We start from the raw sequence: 25,888 nt of genomic DNA, 5'->3' as shown, positions 1-25,888 counted from the left end.
TCAGGGGGTTGGGGTTCAGTTTTTGCCCATTGAGTATGATGTTGGCTATGGGTTTGTCGTATATGGCCTTTATTATGTTGAGGTAGTTTCCTTCTATGCCCATTTTGTTCAGAGTTTTTATCATAAATGGCTGTTGGATCTTGTCAAATGCCTTCTCTGCATCTATTGAGATGATCATGTGGTTTTTATTCCTCAGTTTGTTGATGTGGTGTATCACGTTGATTGATTTGTGGATGTTGAACCATCCCTGTGTCCCTGGTATGAATCCCACCTGATCCTGATGTATGATTCTTTTGATGAATTGCTGAATTCTGGTTGCCAAAATTTTGTTTAGAATTTTTGCATCTATGTTCATCAGTGATATTGGCCTGTAGTTCTCTTTTATCGTGGTGTCCTTGTCAGGTTTTGGTATCAGCGTGATGTTGGCCTCATAGAATGTGTTAGGAAGTGTTCCATCTTCCCTAATTTTTTGGAATAGCTTGAAAAGGATAGGTATTAAATCCTCTCTGAAAGTTTGGTAGAATTCCCCAGGAAAGCCATCTGGTCCTGGGCTTTTATTCTTTGGGATGCTTTTGATTGCTGTTTCAATCTCTTTGCTTGTGATTGGTCTGTTCAACTTGTCTGCCTCGTCTTGAGTGAGCTTTGGGAGATTGTAGGAGTCCAGGAATTTATCCATTTCCTCTAGGTTATCCATTCTGTTGGCATATAGTTTTTTGTAGTATTCTCTTATAATCTGTTGTATTTCTGCAGAGTCTGTTGTTATTTCTCCTCGCTCATTTCTGATTTTGTTTATTTGAGCTTTCTCCCTTTTTTTCTTTGTAAGTCTGGCTAGTGGTTTGTCAATTTTATTTATCTTCTCAAAAAACCAGCTCTTTGTCTCATTGATCCTTTCTACTGCCTTTTTCATTTCAATAGTATTTATTTCGGCTCTGATTTTTATTATTTCTCTCCTTCTGCTGACTTTGGGCTTCATTTGTTCTTTTTTCTCTAGTTCAGTTAGGTGTGCTTTAAGGTTGCTTATTTGAGATTTTTCTTGTTTGTTAGGATGTGCCTGTATTGCGATGAATTTTCCTCTTAATACAGCTTTTGCTGTATCCCATTTGAGTTGGTATGGCATGCTATCATTTTCATTTGTTTCCAGGTATTTTTTTATTTCTTCTTTAATTTCTTCAATGATCCATTGCTTGTTCAGTAGTATGTTGTTTAGTCTCCACATCTTTGTGCCTTTCTCAGCTTTTTTCTTGTAATTAATTTCTAGCCTTATAGCACTATGATCTGAGAAGATGCTTGTTATTATTTCAATTTTTTTAAATTTGTAGAGGCTTGTCTTGTTTCCCAACATATGGTCTATCCTAGAGAATGTTCCATGTGCACTTGAGAAGAATGTGTATTCAGCTCCTTCACGGTGGAGTGATCTATATATGTCTATTAAGTCCAATTGTTTTAGTTTTTCATTCAGCTCCACTATTTCCTTGTTGATTTTCTGTCTGGATGATCTGTCCATTGATGTGAGTGGGGTGTTGAGGTCCCCTACTATTATTGTGCTGTTTTTAACATCTTCCTTTAGGTCTGTTAATAGTTGCTTTATGAATCTTGGTGCTCCTGTGTTGGGTGCATAGATATTTATAAGCGTTATTTCTTCTTGATGAAGTGTCCCTTTGATCATTATATATTGTCCCTCTGTGTCTCTCTTTACCTGTCTTATTTTGAAATCCACTTGGTCTGATATGAGAATTGCAACACCTGCCTTTTTCTCCTTGCTATTTGCTTGAAGTATTGTTCTCCACCCCTTCACTCTGAGTCTGTGTTTGTCCTTGGGGCTGAGGTGTGTTTCCTGGAGGCAACAAATTGTTGGATCTTGTTCTTTAATCCATTTTGCCACTCTGTGTCTTTTAATTGGAGAGTTCAAACCGTTCACATTGAGAGTGATTATTGATGCATGTGGACTTAATGCTGTCAATCTGTCGCTCATTATCTTGTTTTCCTGTGTTTCTTTTCGTGTGTGCTTTAGACTACCCATTTAATACTGCAATTTCTTATGCTGGGTTTCTTAGATTTTTCCTTATCTATGATTTGTGACTCTGTTCTGTACTTTATTTTAGTGTCTACCTTGAAGTTTGTATTTAGAATCTCGTGTATAATATAGTCTGTTCTCTGGTGGTCTCTTACTTACTCGACCAATACTGATTTAGACCCTTTGCTCTTCCCCTCCTAAATAATTATTTCCTATTTTTATTCCAACTCGTCTTATTAATTTGTAGTTAGAGTGCTAAGATCGTCCTTGTTTTGGTAGTTTCCTTATTGTTACCCTAATGCTATAGTTGAATATTTGCTATCCTGTTCTGGTTCTATCCATCGGTCTCCCTAGTCTGTGGCTTGTGTCCCCTTTCTCCCTTTTTTCTTTTTTCAAGTATGAGAGCCTTCTTGAGGATTTCTTGTAATGGAGGGCTTTTAGTTACAAATTCCCTTAACTTTTGTTTGTCTGGAAAAGATTTAATTTCTCCCTCATATCTGAAGGAAATTCTTGCTGGATAGAGTATTCTTGGCTGAAGGTTTTTATCCTTTAAAGCTTTGAATATATCACTCCATTCTCTCCTAGCTTGTAGGGTTTCTGTAGAGAAATCCGCTGACAGTCTGATAGGGGCTCCTTTATAGGTTATTCTCTTTTTTTTTCTTACTTCCCTGAGTATTCTTTCCTTATCATTCCTATTTGCCAACTTTACTATTATGTGCTGTGTGGTGGGTCTTTTTACATTGACGAATCTAGGAGATCTAAAACCGTCCTCTACACACATTTCTCCGTTGATCCCTAGGTTTGGGAAATTCTCTTCAATAATTTCATTAAGCACACTTTCTGCTCCATTTTCCTTTTCCATATTCTCAGGAATTCCTATGATCCTTATGGTCTTACTCCTCATTGAATCCATTATCTCTTGGAGATTTTCCTCATTTTTTTAAAATTCTTAGTTCTCTTTCTTCCTCTGTCTGGCGCCATTCAGCCTGTCTGTCCTCGATTATGCTGATTTGCTCCTCTAGGTTGTCTACACGGGCATTCAGGGAATCCGTATTCTGTTTTTTTTTTTTTAAAGATTTTAGTTTTTCCTTTTTCTCCCCAAAGCCTCCCGGTACATAGTTGTGTATTCTTCGTTGTGGGTTCTTCTAGTTGTGGCATGTGGGACGCTGCCTCAGCATGGTCTGATGAGCAGTGCCATGTCCGCGCCCAGGATTCGAACTAACGAAACACTGGGCTGTCTGCTGCGGAGTGCGCGAACTTAACCACTCAGCCACGGGGCCAGCCCCTCCGTATTCTGTTTTATCTGGTCCATTGTGTTTTTCATCTCAAGTAATTCTGTTTGATTCTTCTTTATGATTTCAATCTCTTTTGTGAAGTAACTCCAGAACTCGGCTTGTTTCTCTATCTTTCTCTCTACCTCATTGAGTTTTTTGGTTATAGCTGCTCTGAATTCATTATCACTTAGTTTACCTAATTCCAAGTCCTCAGGACTTAATTCTGTGTTTTTATTGTTTTCCTTCTGGTCTGGGGCTTTTATAAATTGCTGGATGGTAGAGGAGCAGTTTTTTCTCATGGTGGTAGAATTCAGTTGCAGTTACAACCTGTCGCCACTAGATGGGGATCAAGAGCTGTGTGTTAGCTCTCCGCCTTGGGGCAAGATGGCTGTGCCCACTGGCTTTGTTAGGGGGGAGGGGCTGTTACTCACACGCGCCGGTCTGTGTTCAGATCAGTTCTGTTCTCTGGTCTCCCAAGGCCCTTGATTTATAGGGTCCCCGCGGACGGAAGCTTTCCCCTGTCAGCGAGTCTCCACTGACCCAGCGGCAGGAGTCCTGGATGATCCCCCGGTCGCGCGGCCCCTCCCCCGCTCCCTCCCTACCTGCACCGCAGCGATTGCAGACTCTAGGGGAGGGAGCAATGTTCTTTCCTACCGTTCCAGCGTCTCCAAAGGGGTAAAGCTAGGTTTATGATCTCCGCCTTCTTGGTATTGTAGGTCTCTAATGAGCTGGCATTATGTTTATTCTCTGAAATTCAGTTCTTCCAATCTTTTGCTGTATTTTGGAGGGGAGAGAATCCCGGGTCAGCTCACCCCGCCATTTTGCTCCGCCCCTCTCTCTAGATCCATCTTCTAATACCATTACCTTGGGGCTTAGATTTCTACACAGGGATCTTACGAGAGTACAATCATTCAGACCATGGAAACATGATAAACCTAACCTAACCAGAAATAAACAAACTCTAGGTGAAGGATCTTTTCAATTTTGTTATTGATCTCTAGTCTTATTAAATCCTGATCAGAGACTATTGTTTATAATAGCTTAATTATGTTAAACTTATTTACATTCTGTTTTTAATATTATGGTACATTTAATGTATTTCCATTTACTCTTGACATAAAGGAATATTCTTTATTATCAAGTGTAATATTTGATAATTCTCCATATTATCTATCCTTTTGATATTGATTAGATCCTCTATATGCTTCCTTACTTATTTGTCCACTTGAGCTATTTTGATACACACCTGAGAGAAGTGTCCGACTTTCCTGGTGGTCTTCTTTTCTGCTTGCATATGTTTTAAATTATACAATGAAACAACAGTTACTGTGTTACCCGGTACATACATATTTATACTTGTTAGAGCTTTATTGTTAATTGTGTCATTCTGCATCACGAAAAAGCTTCTTTGTCTACTCTAATGTACTGAGACCTGAATATCCTACTTCGGTTGATATAAAACTGTAAACCTGCTGGCTTAGTATTTCCATTTGCCTAATATCTCTTTGTCTCTCTCTCTCTCTCTCTCCCCGCTTTCCCCCTCTCTCACCCTCTATGTCATTTCTGAATCACATTTTTTAAATAAGCATTTCCCATATTTTACCACATAGAGTTGCATTTGGCTCTGGAAGCAAATATTTGACTAATCTTTATTAGCTTTTGCTAATTTCCTTTTACTAGTCTTTTAAAGACTTTTGTATTTAATGATATGTTTCATATGACCACACTCAACACGGCCATCTTGTTTTATTTTGTATTTACTGTGTCTATTATTTTATATTTAATGTGTGTGTGTGTGTGTGAAATAGAGAGAGGTGTGTTTTTTCTCTAGGTAATATCTTGTTTTGCTAATTTTTTTCTGGTATTTATTTATTTATTTGGTGAGGAAGATTGGCCCTGAGCTAACATCTGTTGCCGATCTTCCTCTTTTTTTTCTCCCCAAAGCCCCAGTAGATAGTTGTATTTCCTTGTTGTAAGTCCTTCTAGTTCTTCTATGTGGGATGCTGCCACAGCATGGCTTGATGAGCTGCCTGTAGGTCCACACCCAGGATCTGAACTGGCAAACCCCTGGCTGCAGAAGCGGAGTGTGCAAACTCAACCACTATGCCACCGGGCTGGCCCCTGGTATTTATTTTAGAGCTAATGAAAGGTTGTACTATTTTTATGGTAGTTGCTTTCTTTTTAACATCTTTTATAATATTCTTAATGTTTTCCCTTTATTAAGCTTCTACTAGGTTTTTTTAGGCTTTAAAATAAAATAATTCTCACCTAGCTAAGTTCTCCTTAGCTAAGCTTCTACTAGTTGATTTGACTTTTAACAAGTGAACAATCAATATGTCTTTCTACTTGTCTATTTGCTCATTTTCTTCTGTTTCAACTTTTTGGCATAGTATATGACATTTAAATTTGGGGATTTATTTTTGACAATTGTCACAACCTTGTTTTTTGTCTTAGGTCATAATTAAATATGCTCATTTCTTTTTTTTTTTTTTAAGATTGTCACCTGAGCTAACAACTGTTGCCAATCTTCTTTTTTTTCTCCCCTGCTTTATCTCCCCAACTCCCCCTCCACTGTACATAGTTGTATATCTTAGTTGTAGGTCCTTCTAGTTGTGGCATGTGGGACGCCACCTCAACATGGCCTGATGAGCGGTGCCATGTCCGAGCCCAGGATCCAAACCGGCGAAACCCTGGGCTGCCACAGCGGAGCTCGAGAACTTAACCACTTGGCCACGGGGCCTGACCCCTATTCTCACTTCTTGCTAACTGTCCTTTCATGAATGTTTAATCACTTCTTGGTTAGTTGAAACCCATCTTTTAGTATATTGCTCAAGGAAGTTCCAGGTTTACATTATTGCAAGTATTTTTTCAGATATGAAACTATTTTCCTATAGCCTCTATAGCCTAGCTATAAGACTATTGACTCACATTTCCTTGCCTTGAGTTATTTGAACAATACTCCACTGTTGAATTAATTTTTCTGCCATTTTCTAGATGCTTGAATCCAACAAATGTTCCTTTTTTTCCTCATTAAGTATCTTGCTTTTTTGCATGGGGGCCTCATAGATATTTTTCTTCATTTCTTTATGGACTAAGAATATACTAGAATATATCACAGAGTTGCTTGTTCTATGTCAATTTCTCCAGGTATATGTTTGGTCTGTTCCATTAGTAGTTTCAGGATTTTTATTTTCAAGAATTTTTTTGGATCATAGTTTAAAATATTAATTCTTTTTCAAGTCTTGTTTATCTTTTTCAGAAACTGCAATTATGTACATGTCAGAACTTACCTTTTATATCTATACCTTCTGATCCTTTTACTTTCTTCATTTTATTTTTGTTTTCATTTCTCAATGTCTCTTACTATATATTCAGTGAATTTTATCCTCCTTTGAGCATCCTAATTTAATCACCATTTATAAGAAAATATTGCCTTTTACTTCTCATTCTTTACTGTTATGTCAATAATTATTTCAAACTTTTATTTTTATGTCCATTGTTATACTGACATTTTGACTTAGAGTTCTTTCATTTCTACAAATGAAGTTCAATGTTATTTAATTCATACAGAATACACTAAGTTACAATTTTTCTCTGCTTTATGCTTCATTATTGTAAGCATTTTAATCAGATATAACATTTTGATTCTCCTATTTTATTCTTATAGTAGCTGTTTTCAGGGTCTCTGGATGTTTCCATTCATTTTATGATGCTTTGAATTTTTCTGAACTGTCAATAACAGATACATCTCTATAGCAGGAGGCTTGAAGGGTCTGAGTGGCTTTCTGGGATTCTCCATTCAAGATGACTCTCCATTGTAGGTAGAGTGAAATGAAGTTTCATTAAGAGAAGGTGCCCTTTTTTGAGGGAGGGGAATGATTGCTGATTCTGAAACATTCTCTTGTTTCTGCAGGATCTTTAATTTTCTCTACTTGCTTTCTCCATTCCAAATGCCTTCCTGTAGTAATGCCTTCCCGAGGCTGTTACTTCTGATCACAGGCAATTTCAAGTTTGTTTCAATATAGTACCCAGAAGCCAGAATGCTGACCTACTATCTCTCATTTCTCTTTTGAGTTTTACTCTACTTACAGTGGAACTGCATTTTCCAGGGGAATTAATTTTGCTCTGCCCCAGCTTGGTCCCTCATATCCTTGATTCTTTTTTGATAGTCACTGCCTGACTCACCACATGAGTGTGTACTCGAGACAGGTTCTGCTTCTTTTGGAGGTTTATTTCCCTATAATATGTAAAATGTAAGTTAACATTTATATCATTCTTTATGTCCTGGTTATCTTTGAGGCATGAGTTATTGTGCTTTAAATTCCCTCTCCCTTTATTTACTTGTATGTATTTGGAAAGTGTGTAGACATATTTGGATTTTGTAGTCCTCATTTTTCCATTTATTTTTATTACATTTTATAATTATTTAATATTCATTTATTTTATTTTCAGTTTCTTAAACAATATGAATATTTGTATTTATAACATTTTCCATGAGCACATTTTTTTTTCTGAACAATATAAGCTGGGATATGATCTGTTTTTTCCCATTATTTTCTGCATGACTATTAACTTTCATACCATAAAGGGCAGATTTAAAAATATTTGTCTAGCTTTTCTTTGTCCTCAGTTGAGGAAGTGGCTTATCTAGTTAATTAGCTATGGAACAGAAATCCTAAGCTAAAAGTTTTATTGGAGCTTTACTGTTGTAAAATTTTTAATTACCACCAGAACAATGTTATAATTGTACTACATGTAGTTTGCCATTTTTTATTCATTCTATTTATTTCTTTCCAAAAGCTCTAATTTCAATAAAACATTTTAATAAGAGATTCCTCAAATTTGTGGTCCACACCTATATTTTGTTCAAAATTGTTAGCTATATTCAATGATCAATAAGCAGAATGCCTTCATGCTACATTTATCAATATGAAATCTGTATAGAAAAGACATCAAAATCAGCAATGTTTAATTGTACATTCATAACATCTACTTTATTCTTTAATAAAATCTCTGGGATGAGGTCTAGGATTTTCATTACACTTATTTAAAATGGAACTATCATGTTTATTGACAGTTAAGGGCTACAGTTTATGGGTCAGAAATAAGATAAGATAGTAGAGTATAAACAATGCAGTACACAGATTAATATTCTTCTCTTTGATTCTTTCCCTTAGCAACATCTAATCTAATCTTTTAATAATTCTTATCCAGGACAATCATATCAAGACATGCCCTTGAAAACTCTCTCATTTCCATGTCTTCACCTATGTACCAGCATGCAAAGGCATATTTGACATTCCTCAGATAAATTGTGTGGTGCTGGCAAGATCACGCACAACTATAGTCTTGATGCTGCTCAGTGAGCACACAGCTTACTATTATTTGACCTATTTTCCACTAGCAAGCACAGTGGGAGCCCTGTCATTAATGCCATCTTTGAAAGCAGTGGAGCAACAATTTAAAACCTGGATGGTACTCTTCATTTGATGGTGGCATTAGTAGCATTGACATCTTTGGGATCCACATTGTGATGATATAACAGGCAGTAAGTAATGTACCTACCATTGCAAAGGTTAAATATTACCACCTAGTTTGCTGGCTCAAAACAAGTGCCTGCAGTTTCTGCTGCAATCAACTGTTTATTGTAGGCTTCTTCAGCAGATTTAACTGCCACTTATATGGCCAGAGGGAAATGGCATGGGAATTATGCACTAGGTAGTTATCAAACTCTGTTAGATCAACATTCAGGCCACTATAATATCTGAATGAATGACATTTTCTACCATGAAGGCAAAAGCAAATTTCTCTAGAATAGAATGAATGGTGCAGATTGAGTTGTAGGTTGGAAATGTGGAGAGCTGAGTACTAAAGAAGTTCAACTTGAACTTCTTTCCCTAATCAACAGAGAATAGTTTTAATCAGAAGGTGGCAAATCTAGAACCACTTTTTCCACTGAAACTGTGGAAAACCAGAAGCTCTAAAAACATAAATCATGACTGACCAGACATAAAATTTTTCATACTGTATAATTCCATTTATATAATATTTTTGCATTGACACAATCTGAGAAATGAAGAGCTACTTAGTAATTTCAGCAGTTAGTGACAGGGACAGGGTGTTAGGGTAGATGTAGTTATAAAAGGGCAACATGAGGGATCCTTTTGGTGACTGAAATGTTCAGGATCTGGACTAAGGATATATGGACCGAGACGTGATAAAATTATATAGATCTTATACATACACACACACACACACACACGTATACACACAAATTGAGCACAAATAAAAAGGAGAAAGATGGAACAAGGTCACCAGAATGTATCAATGTCAATAACTTGTTTGAAATATTATATTATAGTTTTGCAAATTTCACTGGGGAAACTGGGTAAAATGTAAGCAGAATCTCTTTGTATAACCTCTTACAACTGCATGTGAACCTACAATTGTCTCAATAAAAATTTCCATTAAATATGTACAATGTTGCCTCAATATATCACAAACATTTAGTGAAATGCTGTTCCTTTGTCCAAAAATCAACATCTATTCATTAGAGCCCAGGAATGATTAATTTCTTTACAAAGTTACCCAAGGAAACCACCCTTTAATAAACAAGGAAAGGTAGGAACATATATTATCTTAATGAAAAAATATATATATATACTCACTTTGAACACTCAACTTTGGGAATTCTTCTCCCATTAAAATTTCACAACTGCACAAATCATGACTATTATGGACTACAGAGAAGTAAATGAATGAGTGATCTTTGCTGCCATCTATTATAGTAACAGTAAAAAGGCTTAAAAATAAGAAATTATCTCTATTAAACTATCTTCTTGTCCATGCAGTAGTTTAGAAAACCTCCTTTAAAAGAAAGGACTTATTCTGGATTGAAAGATTAGGAAAGAGACTTCTGTTTTTTCATCCAAGTTAAATTATACAATCATACCAGTGTTCCTACATGCTTTTGGACACAGGCCAACCCTCCAGTTGTTTCTGTTAGTTACCTAATGGCCATTAATAAATCCTTACTTGGCTTTATACAGGGACTGTGTAGTGGCCTCATCACTCTAATTGCATTTGAAAGCATAAAGAAAGAAAATGATAACCGCAAAGTGCAAATGGTCAGAAAGAGAGAGAGCTTTAACATCTCTAATTTTTTAAATTTTTTTTTCAGACAGGCTCAGGGCCAATGTATGGCCTGAAAGTTTGTGTACCCACAAAATTAATATGTTGAAGCCTTAATCCCCAATATGATGACACTTGGAGGTGGGGCCTTTGGGAAGTAATTAGGGTTAGATTAGGTTATGAGGGTGGGGCCCTCATAATGGGATTAATGCCCTTCTAAGAAACAGAAGAGACAGGAGAGCTCTTTCTTTCTCTCTGCAATACATGCTCCAGGAAAAGGCCATGTGAGTAAGTAAAGAGAAGATGGCCATCTGCAAATCAGGAAAAGGGCCTTCACCAGACACCAAATTAGCTAGCACCTTGATCTTGGACTTCTCAATATCTAAAACTGTGAGACATAAATGTTTATGTTAAGCCACCCATTCTTTGGTTATGATAGCCCAAACAGACTAAGCCAATATAGCTGATATAGCCAAATTTCATATAGTGCAGGCTTGTAGTTTACTGAGTTTAAAAATTCTGCCCCATGAGAAATGGAGTAAATTTTCTGATTAGCAAATTAGGGACTAATGAATATCATAGGTTCAGACCAGCTTCTCATAAATTTCCTTTTTAGAGTGAAACTGCTTTCACAAAGTAAGAGTTCATTTTTCTTCTTAAGGCAAGGCTCCTAATGTGGGGAGATTTGTTGGATGTTTGACAAATGGTTAGAGTCAACAGTTGGCATATCCTATTTTTTCGGTACCTCTCCAAGTGCTTCAAATATTGAAACAATCACAACTATTTTATAATATATATGGAGAATATATAAGAAGAATATATTGGGGCTGTATTCTGAGAGTATTACATCAGCCATATTTGTGGACAAGGTAGCCAATAAAAGAAACCTTGGATGCTTAAATGGTCTAGTATTCACTTCTTCGGTTGACTAGCACTTGGACTTCAGTTGGCGTATGGTAAAACTGAATTCAGATGCTAAACATTAAGTTGTATTATGGAATGGGAATAATCAAAGGGCCTAGAAATGTTCGAGCAGTTGTATCATATGAATCATATTCAATTACAGCCCACCATGTACCCTGAGAGTCCTCATAGGTATCTCCTTGAAAACTGTGTTGGTGAGGTGAGTAGAAATATGAGAAAACATACTTTCAGTAGTTGTTATGTGTAATCTGAGGATGTAGGTGGGAGATTATGTCACTGAACAGTGTTTCCTGATTTCAATGAAAATAATAAGATTCTCAGGTTTCACAGGACAAATAATGACAGCTATTTACCAGAGGCAATGCAGAAAAGAAAAATGGCAATAAAAATTATTTAATTATAGGAAACTTTGAAGACAGCATTGATGGCATCCCTGGGACAGTTACTGCTGGATTTATAAACCAAGAAAACTATAGCTCTGACTAAGGCCACTATGATACATATAACCCTTCTCTCTTTCCAAATGTGAACCACAAATACTGCTTGAGGGAAGTGGAGTCTGCATACACTTGAGGAAGGACACTGCTATCAAGTCTCACATATACATCATGGTATGTTAATAAAGGGATTTTGACCTGGAGTCTGCCTCTTGATCAGTACAAGGAGACCCCAAATCCATAGAATGGTTAACGTTCAACTTCTGAGCATGTAATTGGAATAGGTATTTGGAACAAATGGAGAATTCTTTCATTGGTTCCATGATCCTTGGCATAAATAATTTTTTTGGTTTAAAAGGCAAAGAAAATGTGCTTAGAAATTATTTCCCATACCAAAAGAGCAAGAAAAGGCAGTACCATATACTGAGCCAATAACAGTGTTAGAACCACATCAAAGATTGGAAATTTTTAGAGGTGCTTAAGATTACAGCATTGCCATTTAACCTACCCCTATTTGAACTCTGAAAAAGAGGGAGGTGTCTTAAAAATAAAAGAGGGTTATTATAAACTTAATAAGATGGGTTTCAAATTGCAAATTTTGGCAAATGTGGTCTCTTTATTGAAATAGCATAAGCCTTATCACCTGATGTACAGCTATCTATTGGAAACCACAAAACAGCTAACAAAAGAAACTCTTTGTTTTCTCCTGGAAAGAACAGCAATGCGCATTCTCTATCTTTCCTCAGGGATATGTCAATTCTCTACATGAGTATTATAATTCAGTCTAAATAGATATTTATTCTCATCAATCCACAACACTTTATACTGTCTCACTACATAGAGTATATACTAAAACATAACTGGGGATGGACGGTAACACACTTGATCATAAGATAGAAGTGGTAGAGATAAGGATTATGCTCACACAGGTCCTAAAGGAACATAAGTTTCATACATTCCCAGTGTGCCTATTGCTACCTCACCACTATATTTCCTTCATTTCACTTCTAGGGTCTTATGAAGAAATTATCTATGATCCGTTGACTGAGGATGAATAAAATTGATGATAGTTGCCAGTGAATCTGCACAAAATGTTGGCAGGAGCCAGAAGGGTCTGCCAGTGCATCTCAGCCCCATTCAGTGATGGCTTGAAGGAAAGTAGAGAAGATAAATTATTGCAGGGAATTTAGTGGCATTTCATGATCTCCTTTGCTTGGAAAGTTGAGCACCTAAAGTATTTTGGGACACTAAGTTCCGCTCCCATTAGGGATTTTCCTAAATATATTGATATAGGCATCTCATCTTCTAAAAGTATAGATGAAAATAATACTAAATATAGTCAATTTATTTATTGAATTGACACTATAAAGTGGATTAGAGGCAATACTACACACTGATAATGAAGATTTGACTTTGCTTACTTTTTATTATTCCAGAAACTATTTTAATCTTGGTACTTACAGAAAAAAATCAAATGAAATTTAATTTTAGCACTTTTATTTAGGATATGTGTGAATAGAATGCCACTTTAAAATTGTTGCTGTTTCCTACATCATTAAAGGAACACATAAAAATATTAAATGTTATTTACATCACAACTATTTTTAATGTTTGATGTTATTACAATCTGAGGGACAAGTATAAAATAAATAAAGCCAGATAATGAAAGTTAACAAAGGTATAATTTTAACTGATAAAAAGACTGTGGGTTTAAAAGATTGCCAGAGAACAATCGTTTTTCAAAAGATGATCCAACATAGGAAAAGAAATACACTAATTCATTACTCAGCTTTATTATCATTCACTATTGTTCAATCCTGAAAACAATTTTTAGAATTTTCTATCAAAGAACGTTCTTTCAATTCTCAATGTGAAAAAGGGAATTATTTGTTCTTATTAAACTTTGGTTGTTATGATAGAATTATTCATAGGACATTATTATAAGGCACCTTGGGGGCATCTCTGACATACAAACCACAAGATCAACTTATTTTGCTTGCTTCTGGCTTCTCTGTTATGTTCTCATAGAAGCAAATAAAAGGCTTTCAAATCACTTGTTTTTCAGAATTCATTCAAAGTTTGTTTTCATAAATCACACGCAAGAGGCCAGATACTTTTAAACTCATGAAGAAAATCTTTTCACAGGTTTACATGGGACCCAGAAGGAAGGCAATCTGTTTGTGCCCTAAGTGAGCAATTGTTTTATTCCTTTCACATAACTCTACTCTTGTACTCATGATATCCACTAAGCTACAGAACTAAACACAGGTTTCAATCACTGACATGCATACCAATAGCCTCATATTCAAGTTCTACATTTGGCCAAAGCATAACCTCAATTTAAGCAAAGAATACAGGAAATCTCTGAGAGAAGGCAGTAGGGCATCGTTGTTATGTGAGCAAGCATCAGAGACAGAATTTCTCATGCCCATCAGTCCCTACTACCAACCAGCTTCCTTAGCTAAGGCAAGTTATTTATCCTCTCAGCTTTAATCTCCTCTTCTGTAAAGTAGGGAAAATAATAGCCTCTCCCTCAAGGAGTTGTTGTGAAGATTAAATGAGATAACATATATTAACAACTTGAGTTAGAGGTCAATAAATATCAGAAATCTGTTTGTTTTCCCATTACATTTTGTAGAATGGGAAAAAAGAAGAAACCGTATTATCTTTTTAAAAATTAGTAAATTTATCAGCATGCTACCTGAGGATCTTGATACAAATAAAATAAATTGCCACTCTTTTAATCATAAGATTTTCTGCAAAAGCTAACAGTGAAAGTCTTTTTACTATTACAAGCCTGCTTAGTTAAAAATATGCTGAATTATTCATAATTGAAATTCTTGCTTCTACATTAAAATTTGAATGCATCATAGCTTTACAGTAACAAGTAGATTTGTATTATTTATTAAACTTTGTAAAATGACAAAGTTTTGTCATGATTGGGCAATGAACAAAAGCAAGGAAAATTAAATAATAGACATAGTACATGTTTTGCGATCCTCGAGATTGTTCCACAATTATCAAAATATCATTATGTAAATGAGAATGACTTCATGTAAGCCTACCTTCATCCTCTGAATATACTCCTTACTGAGATGTTTAGTATTTTGTAGATCTCTGAATATACTCATTATACATATACAAAATTGATGTTTGTCTTATAGCTATCTTTCCCAAGGTTGTCTGTTTTTGTGGGTAGGGAGATGGTGGTGTAGTTTCAGTAGGAAGGAAAGGGGGGAAAGAAAAGAACTCATGTTCACCAATAATAACTGATAAACAAATAACACGCTGCAGTGGATAACCTCAAGGATAGTCTTATATTCTTAATCATCATTTGTGTGATAGTCTAGCAGAACACTCAGAATCAACTCTCTGCAAGACCTGGAGGAAACTTTGAAAGTGTTAGCATTTTGTAATGTTCAACCTTTAGGAAAAATAATAAAAAAGGCTGTGTGTTGTTGTAGGGATTAGAGGAAATATTATAAAGAGGCAGTGTTCTTGACACATAGACTCTGACATAGACTCTGACTTGTTCAGCAAGTGGGGAAATAATTGGAGGATGAGTTTGAGGGTTAACTGGGCTCACTGTGAATTGTGACTAGGCTGGAATTCAATGTGTCTTCTATAAGCTCCCCTGGGATGTGTGATAGAATTAGCTTTTATTGGTCCCTTATGACACAAGATTTAGCTTGGAATCATAAATTAATTATTTGCTATTATCTACTTTGCCAATTTCATTAGCTCAAAGCAACATTTTGATATGTGAAATTTACTATACGTGGGGCACCATTATCTGGTTTCTGACATTAATGAGAAAAGTTACAGTATTTTTCCAGTAAGTGCGACATTTCTGAAAGGTTTCTAGAAGATATTGTTTGTCATGATCAGTATGTTTCTGCCTATACTAACAGTGTTACATTGCTAGATAATTTTACTAACCTTATTTCACTTATTTGTTGCAGCAATCAGTATCATTATCTCTAATTTCCAGATGAAGAAAACAAGGCTCAGAAAGATTTAATGAGCATCAAGCTCATAAAACTAGTTACTGAGGCCAGAAATCAAACTGAGGGGTATGAAATCCATGAACTTTCACTATTCTATAAAGTGCTTATCTACTCCATTCTTCTGTTTCTAGTTTACTCCTTTTACAACACATCCCACAACTCATAGTCATATTAATCTTTCAAAAATAGCACTTTGATCATTTTGTTACTTATTTTCAGGAATTGCCAGTGAATCTGTTTACTTTTTATATTGAAACATTTTATGATTACCTTAACAAATCCACTTGCTATTTTATGTCCTAGGCATCAAGATCCATTCCCTTTTATTCGCTATTAGAAATTCTCATCCCATTAGATCAATACAAGCATGAATAAACAAGTTCTGTATTGGTCACACATTTACAATGACATTTTCTATAGTTTCCCTCTACTCTATATCATTAAAATTTTAAATATTTGGTTTTCCAGGTGCTCTGCCAGGTAGAAGTAGTCATACGACAAAATTTTGGCCAATAAGATGTAATAAAAGTTTTTTAGTGGGACTTATGGGAAAGCAGCTTAAAAGAGACAGACTCGAGGAGTAATATCAGCATCGTGGCAGAGTGAGTTGTCCCCTTAGTCTCTCACCCCTAAGTTACAACAAAATGGACATTCAATAACCAACAGAGGATTCTTTACAAAGCACAATTGGCTGTCTGAGAGATATACACAGCCATACATCTGAAGCTGAGGGTATTGGATCCTTGGAAATCAATGGAAAGAGGTGAGGGGATGCCCTCCCTCTTCCCAGCAGCAGTGATCTAGATTGTGGGCTCTCACACAGCAGCCAGCTCATGACCGTAAGAAGAGGCTTGGGGGCAGGTGAGACTGAGTGTGAATGCTTTCACTTTCAAGTTACAGCTTGGCCTATGGGAACACTCCACACCGAGTGGTGTGGCTCAGCCACCACAAGGGCACCCTCAGCAAGTGCAGCAGCCCAGGCAAACCACCCATGAGTGCAGAGCAGGTCTGTGCACATGAAAGAAAGTGCCCCTGTCCTCCTGCCTAGTGTACTGGCTCAGCCAATGCCCAGCCAAGGCAGCAGTTCCATAATAGAGTGCCTGCATGTGTGTGTGACCTGCCAAGCAGCTGTGGCCAGTGGGAAAACACAGACAACCTTACCAGCACAACTTCCAGCAGATGTGGCAGGTTCAGAAAACACAGCTCCTTCCAGACCCCCCTCACTCCCCACCCAGAGGTGGCAGTTGGAATTTGTAACCTGATTCTAATACAAATGCTTTGGCAAAAGATTAGTTCATCAAACACCATGAAAAACTACAGTAACACTTCAGAGCCAAAGGAAAACAACAAGTCTCCAGAAAACAATCCTGAAGTCACAGAAATTTATAATCTACATGAGAAATTTATAATCTACAGAGAATTCAAAATAGCTGCCATAAAGAAACTCAATGAGTTACAAGAAAACTCAGGAAGATTGTTCAGTGAATTGAAGAATAAAATTAATGAGCAGAAGGAATACTTCACCAAAGAGATTGAAATTCTAAAACAAAACCAAACATAAATTCTGGAGATGAAGAACACAATAAAGGAGATTAAAAAAAAATCTAGAGATCATAAAAAAACAGAGCTGATGTTGTAGAGGACATGATTAGCGATTTGGAGGACAGAAATATAGAAATGTTTCAGGTGGAGGAGGAGAGAGAACTAAGACTTAAAAAAAAGTGAAGAAATTCTTCAAGAAATATCTGACTCAATTATGACATGCAACATAAGGATTATAGGTATTCCAGAGGGAGAAGTGAAGGAGAAAGGAGCAGAGAGCATGTTCAAAGAAATAGTAGCTGAGAACTTCCCAAGTGTGGGGAAAGAACTGGATTAACAAGTACATGAAGCCAATAGAACTCCTAATTACATCAATGCCAAAAGACCTTCTTCAAGGCACATATTAGTAAAACTGGCAAAAGTAAATGCAAAAGGAAAAACATTAAGGGCAGCAAGGAAGAAGAAAATAACTTACAAAGTACCCCATATCAGGCTGTTGGTGGACTTCTTAGCAGAAACTTTGCAGGCTAGGAGAGAGTGGAATGATATATTCAAATTTCTGGAAGACAAAAACTTTCAGCCAAGAATACTCTATCCAATGAAACTATCCTTTAGATATGATGGAGAAATAAAAGCTTTCCTAGATAAAGAAAAGCTGAGGGAGTTCATGACCATTAGCACTCCCTTACAAGAAATGATCAAGGATGCCCTCATACATAAAACAAAAAGGCAAAGGTGTACAAAGCCTTGAGCAAGGAGATAAATAAGCAGACAAAATCAGAAAAGTGAAGCTTTCTATCAGGACAGTTTAGTAAACACTTAATTATAAAAGATAAAGGGAAGGAAAGCACCAAAAGTAACTATAAACACTTTAATTTAGTCACAAACTCACAACACAAAACAGAATAATTTGTGACAAAAACAACTTAGAAGGGTAAGAGGAAAGGGATGAAAGCTTCTTAGGCTAATGGAGATAATAGGCTATCATAAAATGGATTATCTCATCTATGAGATCTTTTATACAAACAAGAAACAAGGGAAATATAGAACAACTGGGAAACAAGAAATAAAATGGCAGTATTAAGCCCTCATATATCAATAATCACTCTAAATGTAAATAGATTGAATTCTCCAATCAAAAGACATAGAGTTGCTAGATGGATTAAAAAACAAGACCCAGCAATTTCCTGCCTCCAAAAAACACATCTGAGCTCTAACAACAAACACAGATTCAGAGTGAAGGGATAGAAGACAAATCTCCAAGCTAATGACAAACAAAAGAAAACAGGTGTTGGCCATACTTATGTCAGACAAAGTAGATGTAAACATAAAAGAGTCAATGAGAGATGAAGAGGAACAATATAACAATAAAAGGGACACTCCACCAATAGGACATAACGCATAAATATATACGCACCCAACACAGGAGCACCAATGTACATAAAGCAACTATTAAAAGACCAAAAAGGAGAAATTAACAGCAACACAATAATAGTAGGGAATCTTAATACCCCACCTACATCAATGGATAGATCATCCAGACAGAAAGTCAACAAAGAACTAGTGGACTTAAATGAAAACCTAGACCAGTTGGACTTAATAGATATATATACAACATTCCATCACAAAAGAGCAGAATGCAAATTCTTCTCAAGTGCACATGGAACATTCTCAAAGATAGACCATAAGTTGTGGAACAAAGCAAGCCTCAATAAATTTAAGAACCTTGAAATCATATCAAGCATCTTTTCTGACAATAATGAGGTGAAACTAGATGCCAACTACAAGAAAAAGCTGGGAACATGGCAAATATATGGAGACTAAACCACATGATACTGAACAACCATTGGATTAATGAAGAAGTCAAAGGAGAAATCAAAAAAATGAAAATGAAAATACATCATACCAACTCTTATAGGATGCAGCAAAAGCAGTTCTAAGAGGCAAATTCATAGCAATACAGTCTCACTTCAAAAAACAAGGAAAATCTCAAATAAGTAATCTTAAACTACACCTAACAGAACTAGAAAAAGAAGAAAAGACAAAGCCCAAAGACAGCATAAAGAGGGAAATAATAAAAAATAGAGCAGAAATAAGAGGAATAGAGACTAAAAAAACAGTAGAAAAGATTAATGAAACTAAGAGCTGATTCTTTGAGAAGATAAACAAAATTGACAAACCCTCAGCCAGACTGACTAAGCCAAAAGAGAGGTCTCAGCTAAATAAAATTAGAAATGAAAGAGGAGAAATTACAACAGATACCACAGAAATACAAAGGATTATAAGAGAATACTATGAAAAACTCTATGGCAACAAATTGGATAACCTAGAAGAAATGGATAAATTCTTAGACTTATACAACTTCCCAAAGCAGAATCAATAGGAAACAGACAATCTGAATAGACCAATCACAAGTAAAGAGATTGAAACGGTAATCAAAAACATCCCCACAAACAAAAATCTAGGACCAGATGGCTTCTCTGGAGAAGTCTACCAAACATTCAAAGAATATTTAGAATACCTATTCTCAAACTATTCCAAAAAGTTGAAGACAGAATGCTTCTTAAGTCATTCTATGAGGCCAACATCACCCTGATACCAAAAACCGACAAAGACAACACAAAGAAGGGAAATTACAAGACAACATCACTGATTAACACAGATGCAAAAATCCTCAAGAAAATATTGGCAAACCAAATACAGCAATATATTAAGAGGATCATAGACCATGATCAAGTAGGATTTAAACCAGCGATTCAGGAAGGGTTCAACATCTGCAAATCAATCAATGTGATACACCACATTAACAAAATGAAAAATAAAAATCACATGATCATTTCAATAGATGCAGAGAAAACATTTGACAATATCCAACATCCATTTATGATTAAAACTCTCAATAAAATGGATATAGAAGGAAAGTAGTTCATAATAATAAATTCCATATATGACAAACCCACAGCCAACATCATATTTAATGGTGAAAAACTGAAAGCCATCCTTCTGAGAACAGAACAAAACAAGGGTGCCCACTCTCACCTATCGTATTCAACATAGAACTGGAGGTTTTGGCCAAAGCAATTAGGTGAGAAAAAAAATCCAAATTGGAAAGAAAGACGTAAAATTCTTGCTCTTTGCAGATGACATGATCCTATATATAGAAAACCCTAAAGAGTCCACCAGAAAACAGTTATAAATAATTATCAACTACAGCAAAGTTGCAGGGTACAAAGTTAACTTACAAATATCAGTTGCATTTCTATACACTAACAATGAAATAGCAGAAAGACAGCTCAAGAATACAATCCCATTTACAATTCCAGCAGAAAGAATAAAATATCTAGGAATAAATTTAACAAAGGAGGTAAAAGAGCTATACACTGAAAACTATGATATTATTGAAAGAAATTGAAGATAACATAACAAAATGGAAAGGTATTCCATGCACATGGATTGGAAGAGTACACATACTTAAAATTCCCATAATACCTAAATTAATCTACAGATTCAGTGCAATCCCAATCAGAATCCCAATGACATTCTTTACAGAACTAGAACAAAGAATCCTGAAATTTATATGGAACCACAAAAGAACCTGAATAGCTAAAGTAATCCTGAGTAAAAAGAACAAAGCTGGAGTCATCACAATCTGTGACTTCAAAATGTACTACAGAGCTATAGTAATCAAAACAGCATGGTGCTGGCACAAAAACAGACCCACACATCAATGGAACAGAACTGAAAGCCAGAAATAAAACTACACATTTATGGACAGTTAATCTCTGACAAAGGAGCCAAGAACATACAATGGAGAAAGGAAAGTCTTTTCAATAAATGGTGTTGGGGAAACTGGACAGCCACATGCAAAAGAATGAAAGTAGACCCTTATCTTACACCACACACAAAAATTAACTCAAAATGGGTTAAAGACTTACATGTAAGACCTGAAATCATAAAACTCAAAGATAATATAGGCAGTATATTCTTTGGCAACAGTTTCAGCAACATTTTTTAGAATAACATGTCTACTTGGGCTTGGGAAACAATAGAAAAAATAAACAAATGGGCCTATACGAGACTAAAGAGCTTCTGCAAGGGAAAGGAAACCATGAACAAAACAAAAAGGCGACTCACCAACTGAAAGAAAATATTTGCAAATCATACATCTGACAAGGGATTAATTTCCAAAATATATAAAAAACTCATATAACTCAACATAAAAACAAACAACCTCATCAAAAAATGGGCAGAGTAGGGTCCAGCCTGGTGGCATTGTGGTTGGGTTCACTCTCTCTGCTATGGCTTCCTGGGGTTCACAGGTTTGGATACCAGGCTTAGGCCTATACACCACTCATGGCCCCATGCTGTGGCAGTGTCCTGCATGAGAGTAGAGGAGGATTGGCACAGATGTTGGCTAGGGGTGAATCTTCTTCAAGCAAGTAGAGGAAGATTGGCAACAGATGTTAGCTCAGGGGCAAACTTCCTCACCAAAAAAAAATAGGCAAAGGATATGAACAGACATTTTTCCAAAGAAGATATACAGATTGCCGAGAGGAATATGAAAAGGTTTTCAACATCGCTAATTATTAGGGAAATACAAATAAAAAATACAATGAGATATCACCTTATATCTGTCAGAATGGCTATAATTGCCAAGACAAAAAAATAATAAATTTTGGAGAGAACATGGAGAAAAGGGGACCATTAAACCCCCTGGTGGGAATACAAACTGGTGCAGCCACTATGGAAACCAGTAGGGAGATTTCTCAAAATTTAAAAATAGAAATACCATAAAATCAAGTATCCCACTAGTGGTTATTTATCCAAAGAACTTGAAATCAACAATTCAAAGACATTTATGGACTCTATGTTCATTGCAGCATTATTCACAATAGCCAAGACATGGAATCAACGCAAGTTACTCTTCAACTGAAGATATATGTATATACACACACAATGGAATACTACTCAGCCATAAAAAAGACAAAATAGTCCCATTTGCAACAAGAGGGGTGGAACTTGAGGATATTATGTTAAGAGATATAAGCCGGACAGAGAAAGACAAACGCTGCATGATTTCACTCATATGTGGAAGATAAACAAACACATGGATAAAGAGAACAGATTAGTGGTTACCCCAGGGGAAGAGGGTTGGAGGATGTGTGAGGGGGTAAAGGGGCACATATATATGGTTAGGGATAAAAATTAGACCATTGGTGGAGATCACAATGCAGTCTATACAGAAACTGATAAATAATAACATACATCTGAAATTACATGATGTTATAAACCATTTTGACCTCAATAAAATAATTGGGAAAAAAAAAGAGAGACCGACTCAGTTGGCATCCCTTTCTTGTGTTTGGCCTCCAGGTCTTATCCTTCTTCCCAACTGGAATATATGTACCAAATCTGGAGGTGAAACAGACATACTGCAGCCACGATGAACACAGTTACATGCTCCAGATAGACAGAAGGAGTACTGTGGATTGATAATATCATGTGCTACTGTACTAACTTACCTCCGCCTAATTCTGGACTCACTTTGCATTAAAAAAAAAGGAATATTTAGGAGTAGTCCTCTTTGTCTCTCCCCCTTCGAGTCTACAATTATTTGAACACTCATCGCTTAACAAAGGATATCCAGATAGCATGTCAGGATGTCTGAGAGACCCATGCAACTATACATCAGAAGGCGGACGGACTTCCCTCCGGGAGGATGTGGAGATAGGTGAAAATTCTCTGACCCCAACCGAACAGCCTAGTACCTGCAAGCGGCTTTCTTCCAACGGACGCCCCCAGAAGATCAACACACACCCAGAGCAGTAGCGAGCACACACCAGAGGAGCGACGGTGGAAACAGGTGACCAGAACCCTACCTAAACCCCCCGTAATTACTCCTAAACGCAGAGGGAAACTCTAGAGTTACACACCTGAGCCTGCGGAGAGAGTCTCACCCCACCATTGGCGGGGAGATCCCACCTAGTGTTCACGGCGCCCGGAGGGTCCCAGAGAGAATCACAGAGGGTACGGCAGTCCCCCGGCTGCCACTGTCAGCACGGTGGGGCAAGGGATTGCGGGAGATCTTGGAGGCTGGGTGAAGCTCCAGAGGCCGGCTCCACGCCCCGGAGGGGAAGCTCCAGAGTTCCGCGCAGGCAGCAGACAAAACTCTCTGTCTGCCATTAGTGGAGGGGCCACTCCCAGCATTCACAACTCCGGGAAAGTCCTGGAGAGAATCCCAGAGGGCAAGGTGACCCCCAGCTGCCGTTGCCCGCCCCGTGGGGCAAGGGATTGCCAGAGATCTTGGAGAGGACTGGGGCTGGGTGAAGCTCCAGAGGCCGGCTCTGTGCCCTGGAGGGGAAGCTCCAGAGTTCCGCCCAGGCAGCAGACAAAACTCTCCATCTGCCATTAGTGGAGGGGCTACGCCCAGCATCCACAACACCAGGAAGGTCCCGGAGAGGAGAATCTCAGGCAGGGCAGCAGCTGACCAGCTACCACTGAAATCAGGATCTCCAGCTATCCCCCAGACAGGGCAAAGGGCTCCCCGAGTTCCTGGGGAACAGGACTGGGGCTGGGTGGAGTTCCAGCGACCTGGCTCCATAGCCTAGGTGGAAAGCCTACAGGCTCACAGCAGCCTCAGCGAAAGCCTCTGCACAACACTAGTAGAGAACACCCATCCCGCAGCCACAAGGCTGGAAGACCCTGGGACAAAAGTAGCATAGCTAGGTGAGCTAACCACAGACTAGAAGATGCCAATAGCTCTGCTGCGACCCATAGTGGACAAGTGAGATTTTGTGGGTGCCAACAGTGACGGAGCGGCAAATATAAGTGACCCTACCTCTGGCCACTGGAAAAGCCCATAAAACCATTGCAGACTGCAAGGAGGGAGCACGTCTAGGTGGGCTGCAACAGTAGGCACCAGCAGCCTGAAGCCCCCTCGTGACGGCCCCCACGGCAGAAGAGGGAATACAAAGGACCACTGTGGCTATGAGGAGGGGCCCAGGCCCAGTTAGCAACTGTGGATAGGGTACCTGGTTGGTACAGTATAAACAGCTGCTCCCCCACCACACCAGCAGAAACAAGTGGAAGGAGCAACTAAACTCTATCTCTATGCGGAGACACAAATCAACAACATCAAACAATATGAAAAAATACATTAAATCTCCAGAACAGAAGGAAAATAACAAATACACAGAAAACAATCCCAAAGAAAATGAGATATATAACCTAAATGACGATGACTTCAAAACAGCCATCATTAAAATACTCAATGAGTTAAGAGAGAATTCAGACGGACAACTCAACGAGTTCAGGAGCTATGTCACAAAAGAGTTTGATACGATAAAGAAGAACCAAGCAGAAATACTGGAAATGAAGAACACAATAGAGGAGATTAAGAAAAATCTAGTTGCACTGAACAGTAGGGCCGATAATATGCAGGAAAGAATTAGCAATTTGGAAGATGGAAATATAGAAATGCTGCAGGCAGAGGAGGAGAGAGAAGTAAGACTAAAAAGAAATGAAGAAACTCTCTGAGAATTATCAGACACAATTAGGAGATGCAACGTAAGGATTATAGGTATACCAGAGGGAGAAGAGAAGGAGAAAGGGGCAGAAAGCCTATTCAAAGAAATAATGGCTGAGAACTTCCCAAATCTGGTGAGAGAGATGGATCTTCAGGTGACAGAAGCCAACAGATCTCCAAGCTTTATCAATGCAAGAAGACCAACCCCACGGCATATAGTAGTGAAGCTAGCAAAAGTCAACGACAAGGAGAAAATACTAAGGACAGCCAGGCAAAAGAAACTAACCTACAAAGGAACCCCCATCAGGCTATCAGCAGATTTCTCAGCAGAAACTTTACAGGCTAGAAGAGAGTGGAATGATATATTCAAAAATCTGAAGGACAAAAACCTACAGCCGAGAATTCTCTACCCAGCGAAAATATCCTTCAAATACGATGGAGAAATAAAAACTTTCCCAGATAAACAAAAATTAAGGGAGTTCATTGCCACAAAACCTCCTCTTCAGGAAATCCTCAGGAAAAGCCTCATTCCTGAAAAATCAAAAAAAGGAAAGGGGCTACAAAACCAAGAGCAGAGGAGATAAGTAGAAGGACAAAAACGGAGAGTAGCAGCTCTTCATCAGAACAGATTAAACCATGGGATGAGAAACAAACGAAATTGAAGAAAACCAGAAAACAAGACATAAAATGGTAGTGGTAGGCCCCCACATCTCAATAATCACTCTAAATGTAAATGGATTGAACTCCCCAATCAAAAGACACAGAGTGGCAGGATGGATCAAAGAACAAGACCCAACAATATGCTGCCTCCAGGAAACACACCTCAGCCCCAAAGACAAACACAGACTCAGAGTGAAGGGATGGAGAACAATACTGCAAGCTAATAATGAACAAAAGAAAGAAGGTGTCGCTATACTAATATCAGACAAGGTAGACTTCAAAGCAAAACAGATAAAGAAAGACAAAGAGGGACAGTATATAATGATAAAAGGGACTCTCCACCAAGAAGACATAGCACTTATAAATATATACGC

This window comes from Equus caballus, chromosome 2, assembly GCF_041296265.1.
Source record: "Equus caballus isolate H_3958 breed thoroughbred chromosome 2, TB-T2T, whole genome shotgun sequence".
NCBI lineage: Eukaryota > Metazoa > Chordata > Mammalia > Perissodactyla > Equidae > Equus > Equus caballus.
The sequence above is the reverse complement of the archived record's forward strand: the minus strand, read 5'-3'. Positions refer to the sequence as shown.